We start from the raw sequence: 17231 nt of genomic DNA on the forward strand, positions 1-17231 counted from the left end.
ACTGAGATGCTTTTCCTATCAACATTTCCTTCAGGATCTCTTCTACCCCACCCCCCATTATTTTAAATAACTTAAGTACAGAAGCAGTAAATCCTTCTAAACAATAGCATCTCAACAGGACATGCATCAATCTTTTACTCCAACATCTAGTTTATATGGTCTAGGAATTGCATTATAAAATAGAGCAATACTGTCAACACCACAACTGATTACCTTATATTTCCTTACCATGCAACATGTATATACAGATCAGTTCTCCATTTATAGCTGAAAAAGCATACTTAGTAACAATTATTCACATGGAGTGAGACCACATAAGTGCATATATTGGGGGGGGTGACACAAATGCTATGCTATTTTATTAAGGAAGCACAGATTGCTTTTGCCCCTTTGTATCATCATATTGGGGGCAGGGGAAGGTGGATCACATCTAAACAGCAAAGAAAACCTGGCATGTGTGTTTTGATTAGAGCTGGGGAAGTCAGCTGTTTCACACATATCAACATCATCACCTGCCATACTGAAAGGAATAGGTGTTTGAGCAATAGCTCACTGTAATTATTTCAGGCCTTTTACATTCAGAGGCGTCTCATAACTCCTCCTAGTGTGACTCTCCATCTGTTGCAAAACAGATCACACAGAACTAATATAAAAACTCCTGAGCCAGATGGGAGCACCATGAACATTCCCCTTCTACTGTTTGTTGCTTAGATGTAGTTCAAACACATATCTTAGATGCGTATTAAACTGCCATTTTGTGCTTTTCCCTCCAGCAAATATAAAAGGCAAGGCATTGGAGACAAGTCATTCCAGTACATTTCAAAGAGCTAAAAAAAATAACTGCAAATTTTTAACTTAACAAGCAGTTTCTGACATACATGAAAAATCACTTGTGTTGTTTCAGTAGGACTCACGTGTCCTTGCTCTACAATATTTTGGCTTGAGAAAAACAATTCCTCCATGAAAATGACAGGATTTTCTTAAACCTCCCCTTTAAGCAAAATCATACATGAATGATTTGAACTCAGAAAGTACACCACTCTCTTTTGGAAAACTTGCTTGGAGTCAGAAATAACTTCCTTTCCTTTCCTTTCCATACACCAGATTACAGACAAAATTAAGAACAATACATCATTAAATATTTTCACAGTATCCCACATCCATTGGGCAGCTACAGGGTAACTACACCCTAGAACTTTGACTGTCACATCAGTAGAAGTGCCATTAGGTAAAGGGGCCCCTGACAGTTAAGTCCAGTCGTGAATGACTCTGGGGTTGCGGCACTCATCTTACTTTACAGGCCAAGGGAGCAGGCATTTGTGTGATTCTGCAGACAGTTTTTCTGGGTCATGTGGCCAGCATGACTAAGCCACTTCTGGCGAAGCCAGAGCAGCACAGGAAACGCCGTTTACCTTCCCGCCAGACCGGTACCTATTTATCTACTTGCACTGCATGCTTTCGAACTGCTAGGTTGGCAGGAGCTGGGACCGAACAACGGGAGCTCACCCTGTCGCGGGGCCTCGAACCGCAACCTTCAGATCAGCAAGTCCAAGTGGCACAGTGATCTAAACCACCACATCACCCGCATCCCTTAAAAGTGCCATTACTTCATTATATATCAGCTTTCACCAAAGTAGGGCCTTCCAAATGTTTTCCCATCAGCACCAGCCAGTTTGTTCTTATTTGCCCTTCCTCCACTATTAATCACAGCTACAAAAGCCACTTTCTGCTAAAATAATATGCTAGGGGGTCAGCTACATGTAACTCTGATCCTTAGACACCTGCACTACAAATGAGCACAATAGAAGAATGATGCCCCTCATATTTATCAACTGAATGAACTCAAGAAGACACAACATTTAGGAGATATTGCAACCCTCAGGCTGGTAGTTGTTACTATTTTTTAATCCTCCTGACAGAGTCCCCATTCCTCCCCCATACCTTCTCAAACTAATGGATGAGGGAAAGCTGTTTGGCATTGTGAAACAGAATCCGCATTAAAATTCTCTGAAAATGAAATGTGGCAACACACAATATTCCCATTAGACCAGTTTTGGATTTAACAGATAAGCTACCCCATGTAATCAGCAGGGATGGATGCAATATACCATTGCTCTAGTTTCTCATAGTATAGAAATAATAAAAACAGTTGCTAGAATGTTAAGAAAGGAAAGAAAGAAAGAAAAACACCACAATGTAACAGATTAATGCATCATCAACCAGAAAGAGTAGCAAAACAAAGTTGCTTTAGTAAAATCAAGTTGCTTAGCTCACAGGCAATTTCTTTAAGGCATCACAAGAATAAAATGAACTATATCCCCAGCTACATAAAGCTTAGCAAAAGCAAATGGACAAATATGGCAAAAGAATGCAGCAACAGCAAAAGGAATGAAGTTGGACAGTAAGTGAATATTTACATTTCATCCAGGAATGATACATGGAGCACCCCAACTACCATGTGTCAGGGAACATAAAATACACCATCTATTATTGATAACATTTCATTCCTAAGCTATCTATAGCTGTCTCAGCTGTGCTGAGGTAAAGCTAGCTTGAATTATTATCTGTTACAAAGGAGCAGCGATAGCTTTATAAATGTTTCTCAATGCAGCTTATCTGACTTGCATCACTAGAACAGACGCTTACAGAGACAAAGCTACTCTATAATTTCTGTCTTTCTGAGACCTAGAAAGTAGTCATTAAAATAGCTGACTTAGCAATCGTTGGGGGGGGGGCGGGAATCCAGGAATGTTTGCATTTTATCACCAGTATAAGATGTGTCTCATCAAAACACTGTCACCATCACATAGAACACATAAGGATTCCAGGATTCCGGGACACAGTGGAATTTTTGGGCATGCACTGAGAGCAGCCATTTTGCCACTGAATGTTGTTCTGTCACACAAACTTGTGTTGCTCTTATGTTTGCTGTAAATATACTATCACCATGAAAGGCCAAAAAAGTTAGCATTGACAATTATAATTAGGATTTCACCTAACAAAGGTAGGGTTAAAGAGAGGGAGGAAATTATGCTTAAATGTGAAAGTGTTTAAGTTACATATGTGTACACAGAGAGAAAAATGTACAGTGGTACCTCAGGTTAAGTACTTAATTCGTTCCGGAGGTCCGTACTTAACCTGAAACTGTTCTTAACCTGAAGCACCACTTTAGCTAATGGGGCCTCCCGCTGCTGCTGCGCCGCCGGAGCCCGATTTCTGTTCTCATCCTGAAGCAAAGTTCTTAACCTAAAGCACTATTTCTGGGTTAGCAGAATCTGTAACCTGAAGCGTATGTAACCCGAGGTACCACTGTATAGTACAGATGAGGAGAGAGAGAGAGAAGAGAGGAGGAGGAGGAAGAGGAGGAGGAGGAGCAGGAGAAGCAGCCCTCACTTGAGTACTTACAGAACTATGTAAATCTTACAAAAACTGCACTTGAAAACACTATGCTGGATGCAAGATAAAGTTTCTGTGATACCTATTTAAATAACAGAATGAAAAATCACTGTAACCTTTCCAGCACTTTGGGAGAAAATACAAAAGTTCCGACTATTCTAGGAGCTATGAAGATATTTTGTTCCTAGATTAGATTGTCAGCCTGATATTTCATTCCTAGGACAGATTTCTGTCATTCTTTAAAATTTTCATTTAGAGAAAGGGAATAATCCAATCTGCACACACATGGGATTTCATCACAGTAATTTTCCTTAGGTATCGTCATCTTGAAGAGGAGGGCTAGTGGAAAATAGCCTTTTCTAATCAACATCTGCTGCTTTGCTCTCACATGATTATTTATAATACAGATAGTGGGTGAACAGTGTGTACCCTAAAGTCAAGATTTCTGAAGTGTTCATTTTAGTGGCAGTTTTAAAGGACAGAATGGGTTTAAAAGGGTGAAAATACCACAGCTGTTCATTCCAGAGAGGTAGTTATATTAGTCTCTTGCAACAGGAAAACAAAGACAAACAAAAAGAACATAGTATTGCAGCATCTCCAAGATCAACAGATAGGTATTTCTACACATGCTTTTGTCCACTTGAACTCTGATCTACACAAGTTTATGTTACAATAAATCTGTTGGTCTTGAAGGCTTATGTAGATGATAGGGGATTTATTCATTATCCCAAGTAGGTACTGTATAAGACGGCTTTCCAGATTTGGAACCAATTGCAAGCAGAAAACTGTCCTACTCTTGAAGATGCCACAAAACTGTGCCATAATCAATAGCGTGACAGAATGCCTGCTCTGGAACATTTCCAGAAGATATAACATTTATTTTCCCCAGCTCGAACATATGCGTCTGCAAAAATAAGTCTCTGCAAACAATCACATTTATCAGCAAGGTCCAAACCAAAGGAGAGAAACAGGAATTTGCACAGCGACTCATGAGACAAGTCATATGGGTAATTTAAGGTAACTCACGCTCTTCAGTTCCACAAGATAGGGAAGGAAGGAAACATGCCTCAAATCAAAAGTCATGAATATTTTATAAATACCATCATGAAATATCCAGAAGAGCAATTCCCATTTTTTCCACCACTCTCTATCACTCAAGTCAGACTGCAGCAACCACCAGACTGCTGTCTGCAACCATGACATATGACAGATCATATTATGCCAGTTTTGTGCAAGCTTCAATAGGTTTTCTGGGTTCAGTTCTGGGCAGGTTTTAGCCTTTAAAGCACTAAATGGTATGGGATGCGGGTTTCTTAAGGAAATTCACTTCTGGGATCCCTCACAAGATTTCACCAATTCAGTTGAATTATTTCCCCCACTTCTGTGCTGATGTTGTAACTGAAGTTCTCAGGAAGGTTGGTAAGAATAAGACAGATGCCTTGCCAAAGTGGCTTACAATTATTTTACAGCATTAAAATCAGTTAAAACAGATTATGGTCAAAAGTATAAAGTGTGTCCCAAATTATAACTATGTATCATTGATATCAAAGGTCAAGGTAAAGAAGTGTGCCTTCAGCATACAAGGAAGACTACATGATGAAGATGCTAGATGCATCTTCTCTCTCTCTGTGGGGAGAGATGTTTATAGTTTAGGGGCTGCCACAAAGAATGTTCTGTCCTGAGCTGTTAGCTCTCAAGTTTCTAGGAGCAGTGAAACTATCAAGAAGGCCTCCTCTTTCCTAAAGGGTCCATAAAGGAGACAGTCTTTCGGATATTTGTGGCCTAGGTTATCTAAAGCTTTAAACACTAACATGAGCACCTTGAACTGGGCACAGAAGCAAACTAGCAAACAATGCCGCTGTTATAACTCAGGGGTTATGCGTGCCCTAAATGGATCATCTAGTAGATATGGCTCAGAAGAGAAAGAAGCAGATCCACATTCAGTACAGTAGCATTTCTTGCTAAATGTATGAACTGTGGAATATATATTGGATGCAAGCATGTGAGAATCTGTCCAAGTACTAAATTTCTCTTTTATCAAAGAATGGGAATGCTTTGTTGTTTTGCAAAAAGTTTTATTTAAAAGGTTATATACCCCATACTTTACATCCTATAGGGATGCTAGATTACAGCAGCTATCAATAAGATTCTAAAGCAATAAAAACCAGCAAACCATAAAACAAATCAGCAGGACAGCAGTATAGTAATAAATACAAGCAGCCAAGTTAACAGACATTAAACCTGTAGATAACTCAATTCAGAAAGCTTTTCTAAACAATGTCTTTTTTGATGCTTTAAATGTGTTTAGAGAAGTAGTCTGTGAGACCTCATGGGACAGACCACCAATGAAAGGGCCTGGCAATGTGTCTCTATTCTCCTCACTTCACACAGTGGAGGCACATGGAGCAAGACCATCCCCAAGGACCATAACAAGAGGGTACAGGTTCATGTGACGGGAGGTGGTTCTGGAGGTATCCAAATTGCAAATCTTTTAGAGCTTTAAAAGGTGAGAATCAGAACTGGTTCCAGAAACAAACTGGGAGCCAATGGAATTGGTGTCATATAAATGTAACAAGATCAAATAAAGGGTATCTCATAAAAACGGCCTATGGTGTCGTCTCTATTTTCTTCTGTGTTCCCAAAGATTTCTATTAAATGCACATTTTACTTTAGAGGCAATTCCAGTTACCAGCTTAGAGTTCTTTTCAAATGCTGCTGCATTTGGGGTTAAACTCATTAACTCACACCCCCTTTTTTACACATACATGGTTTCCTCCTCCCCTCCAGTTCCAGCCTTTTGCAGACATACACACATGCACTACAATCCACTTGCTAGGGGATCATAGGTGTCAGGGAAGAAGGTTCTGCAACCACTGCCATACTACGATGGTCCAACTATAAGCCTTGACTGACTGTGAAGTGTGACATGTTCCCATTACCATTATAGTGCCATCATCATCATCTACAAGCATTTATGCCCAAATAGTCCCACTGAAATTAATGGTACCCAAGGCGCTTACAAGTAAGCACTTAAACTAAATGGATGGCAGGCTGCAGTCTATGCATTTTGTTACAAATATCTGTATTCCCTTTGTCACAAACAAATGGGTTTTTAAATCATGTTTGTATCTTTATTCCAGGAAGTCAGATTATATTTAAAGCTATCATTGACTGACACTGAGGATGGAGATTTGAAAGCTTATCTACACAAAAGAGAAACATGAAAGGCTGAAGGATCACCATGCACAAGTGTCATTTTATATACAATCTCAGGCTGTCAGGAAAGCCTATATAGGATTTGACAATGCCACCGACACTAAAAATTCTTATCTGTATCACAAAGTTATCGGGATCCAAGTCTTTTCTAGCCCTTATCTGGCAAGGCAAAGCACCCAAGGCAACCTGACTTTTTCCTTGGGGGAAAAAATAATAGACCATACATAATTTAGAAGCTCACATTCTGAATAGAGCTGTAAGTGCTTTCTCCATTTCTAAACTGGCTAATGTGTGCATAATTGGAATTACTGACACATACAGACTTTTAACAAGCTTTCGTAAGAAGCTTCCTTAGTTAATACTCAGGATAGTTGATCAGAAGATAGAATCATCTGCTGCTAGTTATTTTATAATAAAACAAATTTGGCATCGAGAATTGTTGCAGTAATGGTAAAAGAGTTTTATGATGTGTGGGGTGTTTTTTTTTGCAAAACCTTTATGCATGAAATTCTTCTAATTTTTTAAAATAAATTAAGAAGTAAATAAAATTAATTTGTTATATCTCACCCATCTATCAAAAAGATGCCCAGATTGGCATACAGCAAAATCAATAAAAATGCAAGTACAGCAGCCAGCTTCTAAAAACAAAGAACATAATACAACTAAAACACACACACACACACACACACACACACACACCCTTCCAGCAGTAAGGGTAAGAAAAAACTAGTAAGAGTAAAAGTTCATTAAAAGTGTGCTACTTTCTGGTGAAAGACACATAAAGAGGCAACCTGGCAAATTTAATTTGGGAGACCATTCCAGTGTCACACCGCTGCCAGAAATAAAGGGCTCGTCCTTCACATTTATATAGGAGAAAGAGGTCTCAAAAGTAACGCCCTCCTAAACTGTTTAGGGCTTTAAATCAGCATTTTGAACTGGGCCTGGAAGCAAATAGTGGAGCTGATGTATGACTGGATATAAAATTGGAGTTATATTCTCTGACCTGCAAGCACCAGACAAAAGTATAACAGCTATCTTTGGGACCAACAGAAGCTTCCATGCCATCTTCGAAAGCAGACCCACATAGAGTGCATTATAGTAATCAAGCATTGATATAATTAAAGCATGGATGCTTTGCTCAAGCAAAGTCTGCCTTCTCCAAAGGCTGCAGCTGGCATATCAGCTAAAGTTGATAAAATGCACTCCTAACCATGACAGCTATCTAAGCATTCGGGGAACATGATGAATCAATGAGTATTCTTCTGCTTTTTTGGAGATGTACTACCTCACCTAGATCGACAGCATTCTTGTATGGACCTCCATCTTGTCTGGATTAAGTATCAGTTTGTAACCCCCATTCACTCCTGATCTGAGGCACCAATTCCTAGAGTTAAGAATAGAAAGAGTGGTTTGTAAAATATCTATACTTGGAACAAGGAGTTTGCACGAACTGCCTTGTAGTACAGATCACCAGGCCTCCAAACTTCAGTCAGTTTAATTAATTGACTGAAGTTTTAATCACAGATTAAAATTTGCATTCCAATTAATCAGTGGAGCTGACTACAAGTAAGGTCTGAGACTTGAGACTCCTGAAGAACACACAGGCCCTGCAATACACAGAATGAAGAAGTGGAGAAAGCTTAAAATAAAACAAACAGATTTTCTTCCAGTATATACACATAGCCTGAAAGGCAAACAATGTGCTTTCCTGCATCATTCTGTTACAACAATATAAATCCCGGGCAACTTTTAAAGCAGCATCTTCTGCACGGTTGGCGAGAGGGAGGGAAGCTCTTACAATAAAGCAATAATTACACCCATATTTACCCTGAACCTCTAGCCTTCATGGATTTTCACCTGAAGTTACTCAAGTGGCCACCAGTCTGGTCAATCACCAACCCCACCTCTGATAGCTTTAATCAGCCCAGAAGGGCAAGGGTCCAGAACATAGCTGTCAACTTTTCCTTTTCCTTGTGAGGAATCCTATTCGGAATAAGGGAATTTCCCTTTAAAAAAGGGAACAGTTGACAGCTATGGTCCAGAGGGCATACGGTCAGAAACATTCTGGCCCAGCTTGCCACCAGTCTGCATCACCTATAAGTGGGATTTGCACTCAAAACATCAAGGTCTGCAGAGAGATGAATGATTTTATCTTCAAAGCACTTCCCAAGTGCCAAGCACAGGGCTAGCAAAGCCTCTTGCGCAATACTTCCCAAGCACCCACAACTAGCTTTGACAGGTGTCGATCATAATATCAGATGATTGACCAGTGTGTACCCCTGCCTACCCATCAAAGCAGGCCTGCAGAGTTGATGGGAGATGAAGCTCTGGGTTGCTGAGTGAAAAATATTCTCTAGCCCTGTTGCATATTCACAGACTTCTGAGGGTGATAAGTATAGGAAGCCATACTGAGAAACCTCTGGACCGTGACAGTAACATTTGCTTATGCTTAAAATGCAAGTTTCCCACAGGCATCTGGTTGGCTGCTATGAGAACAGGATTCTGGACTAGATAGGTCATTGGCCTGATCCAGCAGTCTCTTTTTATTTGTGCCTTTTTTCAGATCCTCAGGAAACAAAACTTGACTGAGAATTTGCATTGTGTGCACTTATTTTACTAATTTATCATCCAAAAGCTACTCAACAGACCAAACACATTTTCTACAGGCTGCGCTCCTATATGTCAGTGAAGGAATTTCAATTCTAAACAATGTATTTAAAAAGAAACACTTGTGGCAATGACTTTCAGTTAATGTAAGCTTACGGGGATACAAGTGACCAAGAGTTATCTCAGTTTATTATCATGTTGTCCTGAAGTGCATGGACTTATAAACAAACAAACAAAAGGATTTCTGTGACTTCACATGGAAAATATTTTCCTCTCTTTTCTCCAAACTTTTATTTTATTATTGATGAAAATAAAGCATACACCAAATATCATAAACATATTGCCAAGTAAAAAGGACACTCAGAAAAAATGTCTGCAATGATAGCTATGCGGACTTGAAGGAAACATGACTACTGATCATCAGCTGTGGTCCTAAATTCACCTATTTTGAACCAACTTCCCCTGAAATGAGCAAAATGATGCACTGGCTTCTTTTAAATGTGGCCTAAAGAAACTGTTGCCTGCCACTTCTAACAGAAAAAATCAAGGAATACGATTTCCCCTTGCAATTTTCCAATTGTTCTAGTGTCCAGGTTTTCTTAACATTCTGATGTGTGAATGGTGTGATTTCCTGGGAACAAACAGCACCCACAGCCAATAAAGAGATTTCAGTGGAAGCCTCTTGTTGGAGCAAAACAAAATCACAACTCTCTTAATATTTTCTCCTTACATTATGAATTGTTTTCCCCTTAAAAGGCAGACTCCAGATGGTGCCGTCTACCAAATTAAAATCATTTTAATGGCTGGTTAAATGTGGAGCTTAGATTACTTAATGGAGTCCTTGGGAAACTGATGCAGGAACTAACCCTGTCCCTGCCCCCACATTGTCATTAAAACGCCTTGCAATTAGATTTATGCAGAGCACTGGGTTTTGAGATGCATTAAGAACTAGGCTGCAGATTAATTTTTCATTATATGATTTTTTTTTTACAAAAGGAATTAGAGAAAACCATTTATGTGCATTTTTTTGGATTAAAAAGATCTTTCTAGCTTTTTAGTCATGCAAGCAGTTCTTGTGACTTACTTTGGCTCACATTCTTTGCAAGATCTATTGACAGCTGGTTGCACAGCAATGCTCTGAAGGGAACATTTAGGATTCAGGTGTTTATATTCTAGAACTTCAGGTGTAGCCAATTCTGCTTACAGAGCTGAAAGTAACCAAGACTTTTATCAGTTTAATATTGTGTTTTCCTGAACTGCATGGACTTGTAAACCATAGGAATAATGGCTTCACATGGAAAATGTTTTCTTTCCTCCATTTTTAGTTCTATTTTATTACTGACTAGAACTAAGTATGTATGGTTATAGACCGCTAGAATAAAAATCTTCTGGGACCGCTTTTAATACACATATTAATCGTAATGACAAACACTAATTAAATAAATAAAATGGAGAGTTGTTAAAGACATTGGACATTCTCCAAAATATATCCTTGCCTAGGCAAGAGAAGCTTTAAAAGCTATTGCTAGAACACTATGGCAACAACAAAAATGCAGCATGTCTACGGCTGAGTACAGTAATACCTCTGGTTACGAACTGTCCTCCTTGCGAATGCTTACGAGCTCTGCTAACCCAGAAGTAGATGCTCCTGGTTGCGAACTGTGCCCTGGGATTGCGTGCCAGAGGCACAGTGGGAGGCCCCATTAGCAAAAGCGCGCCTCAGGTTAAGAACAGTTTCGAGTTGAGAACGGACCTCTGGAACGAATTAAGTTCGTAACCAGAGGTACCACTGTACAGTAAAGGGGAACACTGTCTTGATCCTAAGAACAGTTGCTTGCAATGCTATGAAACCAGTATTTTGAGCGTGATGTTTTGAATTGCTTGACCACATAAGTCGCTGCAAAAGACTAGGCTGCAGCAGGTACACATGAAAGGAACCGTTGTGCATCCTTAGAGGTACAGTTTCGTGATAGTATTATACCACTACTTCACCACTATGTTTGCTTGGTCCCAGGGCTGTTATCCTGACAACACTTTGCATTGGCAGAATCCCAATGTGATACAAGGTTATTAAGGTGTACTCATAAGACTTTCACCATTATCAAGTGGAAATAGCAAATAATATTCCACAAGATGAAAAAAAAACACAGAGAGAAACCCCAAGCAGATCAAAATGATGCTATGGCATTAACTACAAAATGTATTTTTTAAATTAAATATATATATAACAAGAAACAAGTGTTTTCCTGCTTTTGTTGTGCAGTTGCTCGGTGTTACATATTTAATCAGTTCAAGTATTCAGCATCACTGATGATATATTACTGTGCTTATAGCCAGATCCCTGGGTGACAGATCAGAATGAAAGGTCAAAGAGCTCTACTATTCAAAGCATTACAGTTCAACCACTTATAAATCACTGGCTGTGTGTATAGATAATTAGGTCTATTAGTGCTGTGCAGCTGAAAAGCTTTTCCGTTGCATGAGTTGCTAAGAGTTTGCCCCTCAAATAACAGTGGATTATTTACCATGGAGGCCTCCACATGCACACATATGCCTCCACATCAGAAGGGGAAGTGGCTCTACTCATGTGCACACAGAGAGGAGCAACATTCTTCCAGTGGCAATCCCCTGCGCCTCATGGAACTTAACCTTGGAAAGAAACATGTGAGGGAATGCAGCTGAGAGGGAAAGTGGAAATGCTTCCTAGCAGCAACTGTATGTGCTGGTTAGATACAAACAGATGATGGTCAATACATGGCAAATGTATCTTTCCGTCAACTCACTGGCTCAGTGCATACAACACACACAACCATGGTTAGAAGTGCAAGCCACGATGCGATGTTTTAATCTGTGTCAAATTCCAAGTGTGCACACTAATTTGGACTGAGTAGGAAATGGAAATCCTAGTTAGGGAGGGACAAAACAGGTCAATTTCTGTTTCTCTCAGATTCTCGTTTTTCCAGTCTTTAGGTCCAGTTCTCCAGATTTCCTCATTAGCTTTTAAAAAAAAAACTTTTAATGAAAATTTCTCTGCATTTTTGCAACTTTTTTTTACTATATATATTTGTATATACATTTTTCCCTAACATAATGCATTAATTTTTTCCCCCATTAATATATTGTTGCATGCTGCCCCAATCTCCAAGTGGTGTGAGATTCCAGAGGTTCCAGGCACTTACCTAGGGTTTGGTTACCTCAGAATGAGGGACAGCAGAGACTTCTCCCATAGTCACAACCTTGGATTCAAGCAGAAACCAGGCATGGCATGCCTCTGTCTCTCAGCTGCCCAGCCTGCAGCTTCTAGTTCACAAACACAACACAGTTCTTTCATTCTAACTAACAGACGTTTGAGGGACTAGAGTCCCCCCATTTGTCCTTTGGCACAGAGCCACTTCCTTTGTTACCTTAATGACCCATACTTGGGCCATTACCAATAAGCTTACTTGGCAATTTGAACCCCTGCTGGATCCAGAAACTGGACAGACATACAGCCTATCCCCACCCCTCAAATTCACAATGCTGTGCATTTATTTGCACACTGTAGTATACACATTTTTGTGTATATGGCTGGAGAGATGCACTGCAAAATTTAAAGAAGTACAAATTGTCCTTGCTGAAGAATGAAGGCTCAAAGGAGGATTCTGTGTAATGTTCAGACTGCTGCAGTACATATGCAAATCACTAGCTTACGGCACTTCAGGCAACACACATAATTGATTTCAACAACAAATATCTAACTCCCAGAGTTTCAGATGTTGATCCAGCACTGAAACACACCCTTGATATCCCATATAGAGAAATGGGGCAGGCTCAACTTAGTGCAGCAAGTCTTACTACAATTTCTCACTATGCCTAGTAGGTGGAACCATCTGTTCTCTCCTTCTCTGGTACCTCTTGGTGTCTCTGCCCCCTGAGAAATGGGTGAGCATCTGACAGCACCAGGGCAGGTGGCACAACAGGCACCAAAATGCTGAAGGCTGTGAAGAGGAAGATGGGGATGGAGAAGGAGAAGGAGGTGGGGTTCATGGCTCTCATCATGGAGTCAGGTAAGGTGAGAGACCAAGTTGAAGGGACTCTCCCCCCCCCCCAAAAAAAATCCTCACTATCAAGTTGCTCCAATTCCAGCAGATCTCTGGTCCCTGCTGGAGCCTTCCCCTGGGTCCTCAGCAAACTCTGCACCCCATTCCGCATCATTCGAACTCAGCCAGCCCACAACACAAATGACACAAATTTGGAAGGATTGTTGTGTTTCAGTTTGCATATTGTTTTAGAAATTGGGCAAATTTGCCTTTGAATGCAAACTGAATCAAATTTCTCCACCACCCCAAAATCCTGAGCACACTTGGGATTAGTTAACAAAAATGTAAAATGGAAGAGACTGGTATAGAAAACACCAGAACAAGGAGAGCTCCTTTGCAACTGGTTATTCAGACTTGGCAGCAATCCATTAGGTGCCACATGATCTATGATCAGATAATCTGGAAGTGAATAATCCCACAGTGCTAGAGTAAATTGCACAGGCTGGCTATGTACACCCACTTATTCTCATCACATGCTCCTTTTCTTGCTTCAGTATGGATTTTTGTCCTTACTAATGAAGTCTCCGCCCCATCCCAACTTCCCAGTTTAAATGTCACTACAGACCCCAGCTGCTTGTATCGCAACTGACAAACTACTCAGAGATAGTTCCATTGAAGCTGATTGCATTGCATGAGATCACAGACAAAAACTGCTATCAAACAGCTGACACCCCAATGCATAACCACTACTGCTAGACCTCTCATGTTGCTACTTCCAAGTAAGAATGCAAACTTGGAAAGCTTAAAGGATGCAATCTGATTTTAGAATTTTGATGCTAATTTTTGGCACCTAAACAAAAACAGAGACTATGAGACCAAGCGATCTGAGGTTGGTCAGCTAGTTTCTGTAGATATTGTGCCATGCATGCCTCTCATCCAGTGGAATCCTGTCCATGCCTACTCAAAAGTAAGCCTCCCTGAGTTGAATTCCTGGTAAATGAAAATAGCTTTGCAGCCTGCTTCTCTCCCCTTGACTACAGCTGCCCTGCTCACTGCAATATTATTATTCCACATTCCAAAGTGCCTCTCAGCCACAAGTATGTTTACAATTCTTATCTCATTTATCCCTTCCTTCACTTTAATTTAAACTGAGATTTGCCCTAGACCACCCAGCGAGCTGAGATGGAACATAAAACCGAGCTGAGATGGAACATAAAACCGCTACACATAGTCACACACAGCCTGCTGCTACCACAAACGCTAGCTGATGTTGATTACCCAGCACCACAATCCTAAAACACTTCTAACTTGCAAGCTGTCGCAGTTATTTCCATGGAACTTTCTTCAGTCCAAGTAATGCTGCTGCAGTCCGAGGCAGGCTGACTTGGGACCGCAAATGCCGCTTAATATCGTGGGAGATGCTTCTCAAAAAGTATAACTAGGATAAGGCTGCACCTGCTCTTTGAATCACAGCCTAAAAGCTGCAGGTCCCCTAAACACTGGTTTAGAAACATTATCACGCAGCAGAAATGGCAAATCCGTGAGATTCCTTAGGAATGAAGTGCACTGTGGATCTTTTATCAGTCTGTTATTCCCAGGCTATTTGTGCTCTCCTCCTGCCTCTCAGAGTACTGCTCTTTATCCCTCCCACCCTCCATTTAGGAGCTCAGCCCACCCTTGAAAGTTGACATTATCTCCCCTTCCACCTGTTTTAGGGCTTTAATTTCAGCAGAGATCCATTCCTGGGTCCCTATATTCACCGACAGAGTCACGTCTGCCAAACCATCGTAAGGGAAAAAAGCAGTGCCTCTGAGCATCTGCAGAGTGCATTGTCCACACTGCTGGCTATCCGCCGCTAGGCACCAGCACCACCTCCTCTCTCCCCTACACTTTCGGCTTTTCACGAAGAGTTCAGCGTTGCAGTTTCTCCCGCATCACACAGTCAAGGCTGCGACCCTTTTTTTCTCCACTTACCAGAGAGGCAGGTCCCCCGGGCAGTGGCGGCAGAGTCTTCCCTCTCTTTGGAGCTGGGGAGCTTTTTCTGATCCTTCCAGGTGCCGCGCCCCCGCCGGCGGCTTCGCGCACTGCAGCTCTAAGGCTGAGTGAGGACCCCACGCTCCGAAAGGCAGCCGGCTGAGGCGCCGAGTCCAAACGAGCCGGTCCTGGCAGCAGCGTCGAGCCCACAGCGCCCCACTTTCCTTCTCCTCAGCTTGGCTTAGAAGAGAAGAGAAGAATGGGGAGCGCAGACAGGGAGGTGGTGCGCGTGGGAAAGCGCAAGGGAGGGAGGGAGGGGGAAGCAATACGTCGCAAAGAACAAACACAAAAAAGGCTTCCCGGTGGCGAGGGAGGCGCAGGGCTGAGGGAGAAAGAGGCAGCCCCAGAGCGAGCAGCTTCTAGTTCAGGGAGTCCCTCACACAGGCGAGGAGGAGAGAGAGAGAGAGAGAGAAACAGCAGCAGCGAGAGGAGGAGCAGAAGTGGCGCCGGAGAGGGCAGCGCGCGAGCATCGCCGGCAATGCGCATGAGCCCAGCTCGGCGAGGCTCAACACCACAGGCGCTGCTGGCGGCGGCCAAATGGCGAGGGAGGAGGCATTCCAGCCGAGGCTGCAGGCACCTTTCTGCCCCCCCCCCCGAGAGGATTCTGTGTGATTCCCCGGCCCGCAGCTTAGCCGGCCCCTGCTCTCTCTCTCTTTCTCGCTGGTGTCCTGCCTGCTTTCCTCTCCCTCTCCACTCACCTGCCCCCTCACGCTGCACCGTGTCGCCTTCGATAACGCGAGTCGCCGCGTTCAGACGTGCGCGGAGGAGGAGGAGCGCTGACCCTCTCCTCAACTTTCACTCGGGTCAACGTTCACAATGCCCGGTGCTTTCCAGAGACGTGCTGCTGTTGCTGTGGGAGGGCGGTGGGCAAAGAGAGCTCGTCTGACGAGAGCGAGGCAGGTACACGCACACACACGCACACCGAAGGGATTGCCAGGTCCTCAGCCTGGCAGACGAGAGCGGCGGCGGCATTTAGTGGGTCAGTGGGGCGAGACGTCGGGGGCGTCGTGGTGACCTGGGGATAATCCAGGGTCACGTGCTTTTAGGCATTATTCTCTTTATACTGTACACTTAGGTGATTAAATAGAGCGGGGGCGATCCCAGCCGGGCAGTGCTGCGTCCCCGAGTGACGTGAAGTCAATGGAGATCTAGATTGCACCGTGCCTCAAGAGAACATATGGATTACTGCAGTCTACCTAAATTGCTTTTGAATTATGGTGCTGGAGGAGACCCTTGAGAGTCCCATGGACTGCAAGAAGACCAAACCTGTCCATTCTGAACGAAATGAGCCCTGAGTGCTTACTGGAAGGACAGATCCTGAAGCTGAGGCTCCAATACTTTGGCCACCTCATGAGAAGAGAAGACTCCCTGGAAAAGACCCTGATGTTGGGAAAGATGGAGGACACAAGGAGAAGAGGACAACAGAGGACGAGGTGGTTGGACAGTGTTCTCGAAGCTACCAGCATGAGTTTGACCAAACTGCGGGGGGCAGTGGAAGACGGGAGTGCCTGGTGTGCTCTGGTCCATGGGGTCACGAAGAGTTGGACACGACTAAACGACTAAACAACAACAACAATCTAAATGGAAAAGACACTGCCTGTCATTCCTCAAGCGGTGGAGAGGCCCTGTTCCCCAACTGGGAGATGGTTTAACTCGCTGTGAAAAGAAAAAGTTCAAACTCTGTCCCCAGCAAGCTTTCTCATAGTTATGGACAAACCTCCTGACGCATTTATTCGTATTGTCATCACAAAGCACCTACCATTTCGGAGGTGTTGCACCTATGTTAAAAACGAGTAGGGAGAGTAGAAGAAAGCAAGCATTACAGCAGTTGTTCCTCCCATAGCCTGTAGCTTGGGGCCATGTTGCTCTATCCCCTTGCCATGATGGGAAGCAGAAGGTGCATCCTCCCAGAGTAATTACTACAGAGTTTCAGAACTGGCTACAGGAGGAACATGGTGG

General features: G+C 42.5%; 1 protein-coding gene across 5 annotated transcripts in view; it reads right to left on the reverse strand.

Moving 5' to 3' along the window:
- The window catches only part of PAG1 (phosphoprotein membrane anchor with glycosphingolipid microdomains 1), a 96598-nt gene extending 80175 nt beyond the window's left edge, over positions 1 to 16423 (reverse strand). For 4 of the 5 annotated variants that reach the window (XM_083623381.1, XM_083623377.1, XM_083623378.1 and 1 more), the window contains exon 1: positions 15213 to 16422. The gene's annotated coding sequence lies outside the window, so the exon portion shown is untranslated. Of the gene's footprint in view, positions 1 to 15212 lie in introns of all 5 variants that reach the window. The other variant, XM_083623380.1, reaches the window with a different exon arrangement.
- Between the last annotated feature and the right edge of the window lie 808 nt (positions 16424 to 17231).

Source organism: Podarcis filfolensis (genome assembly GCF_964270895.1).
Source record: "Podarcis filfolensis genome assembly, chromosome: 7".
Taxonomy (NCBI): domain Eukaryota; kingdom Metazoa; phylum Chordata; class Lepidosauria; order Squamata; family Lacertidae; genus Podarcis; species Podarcis filfolensis.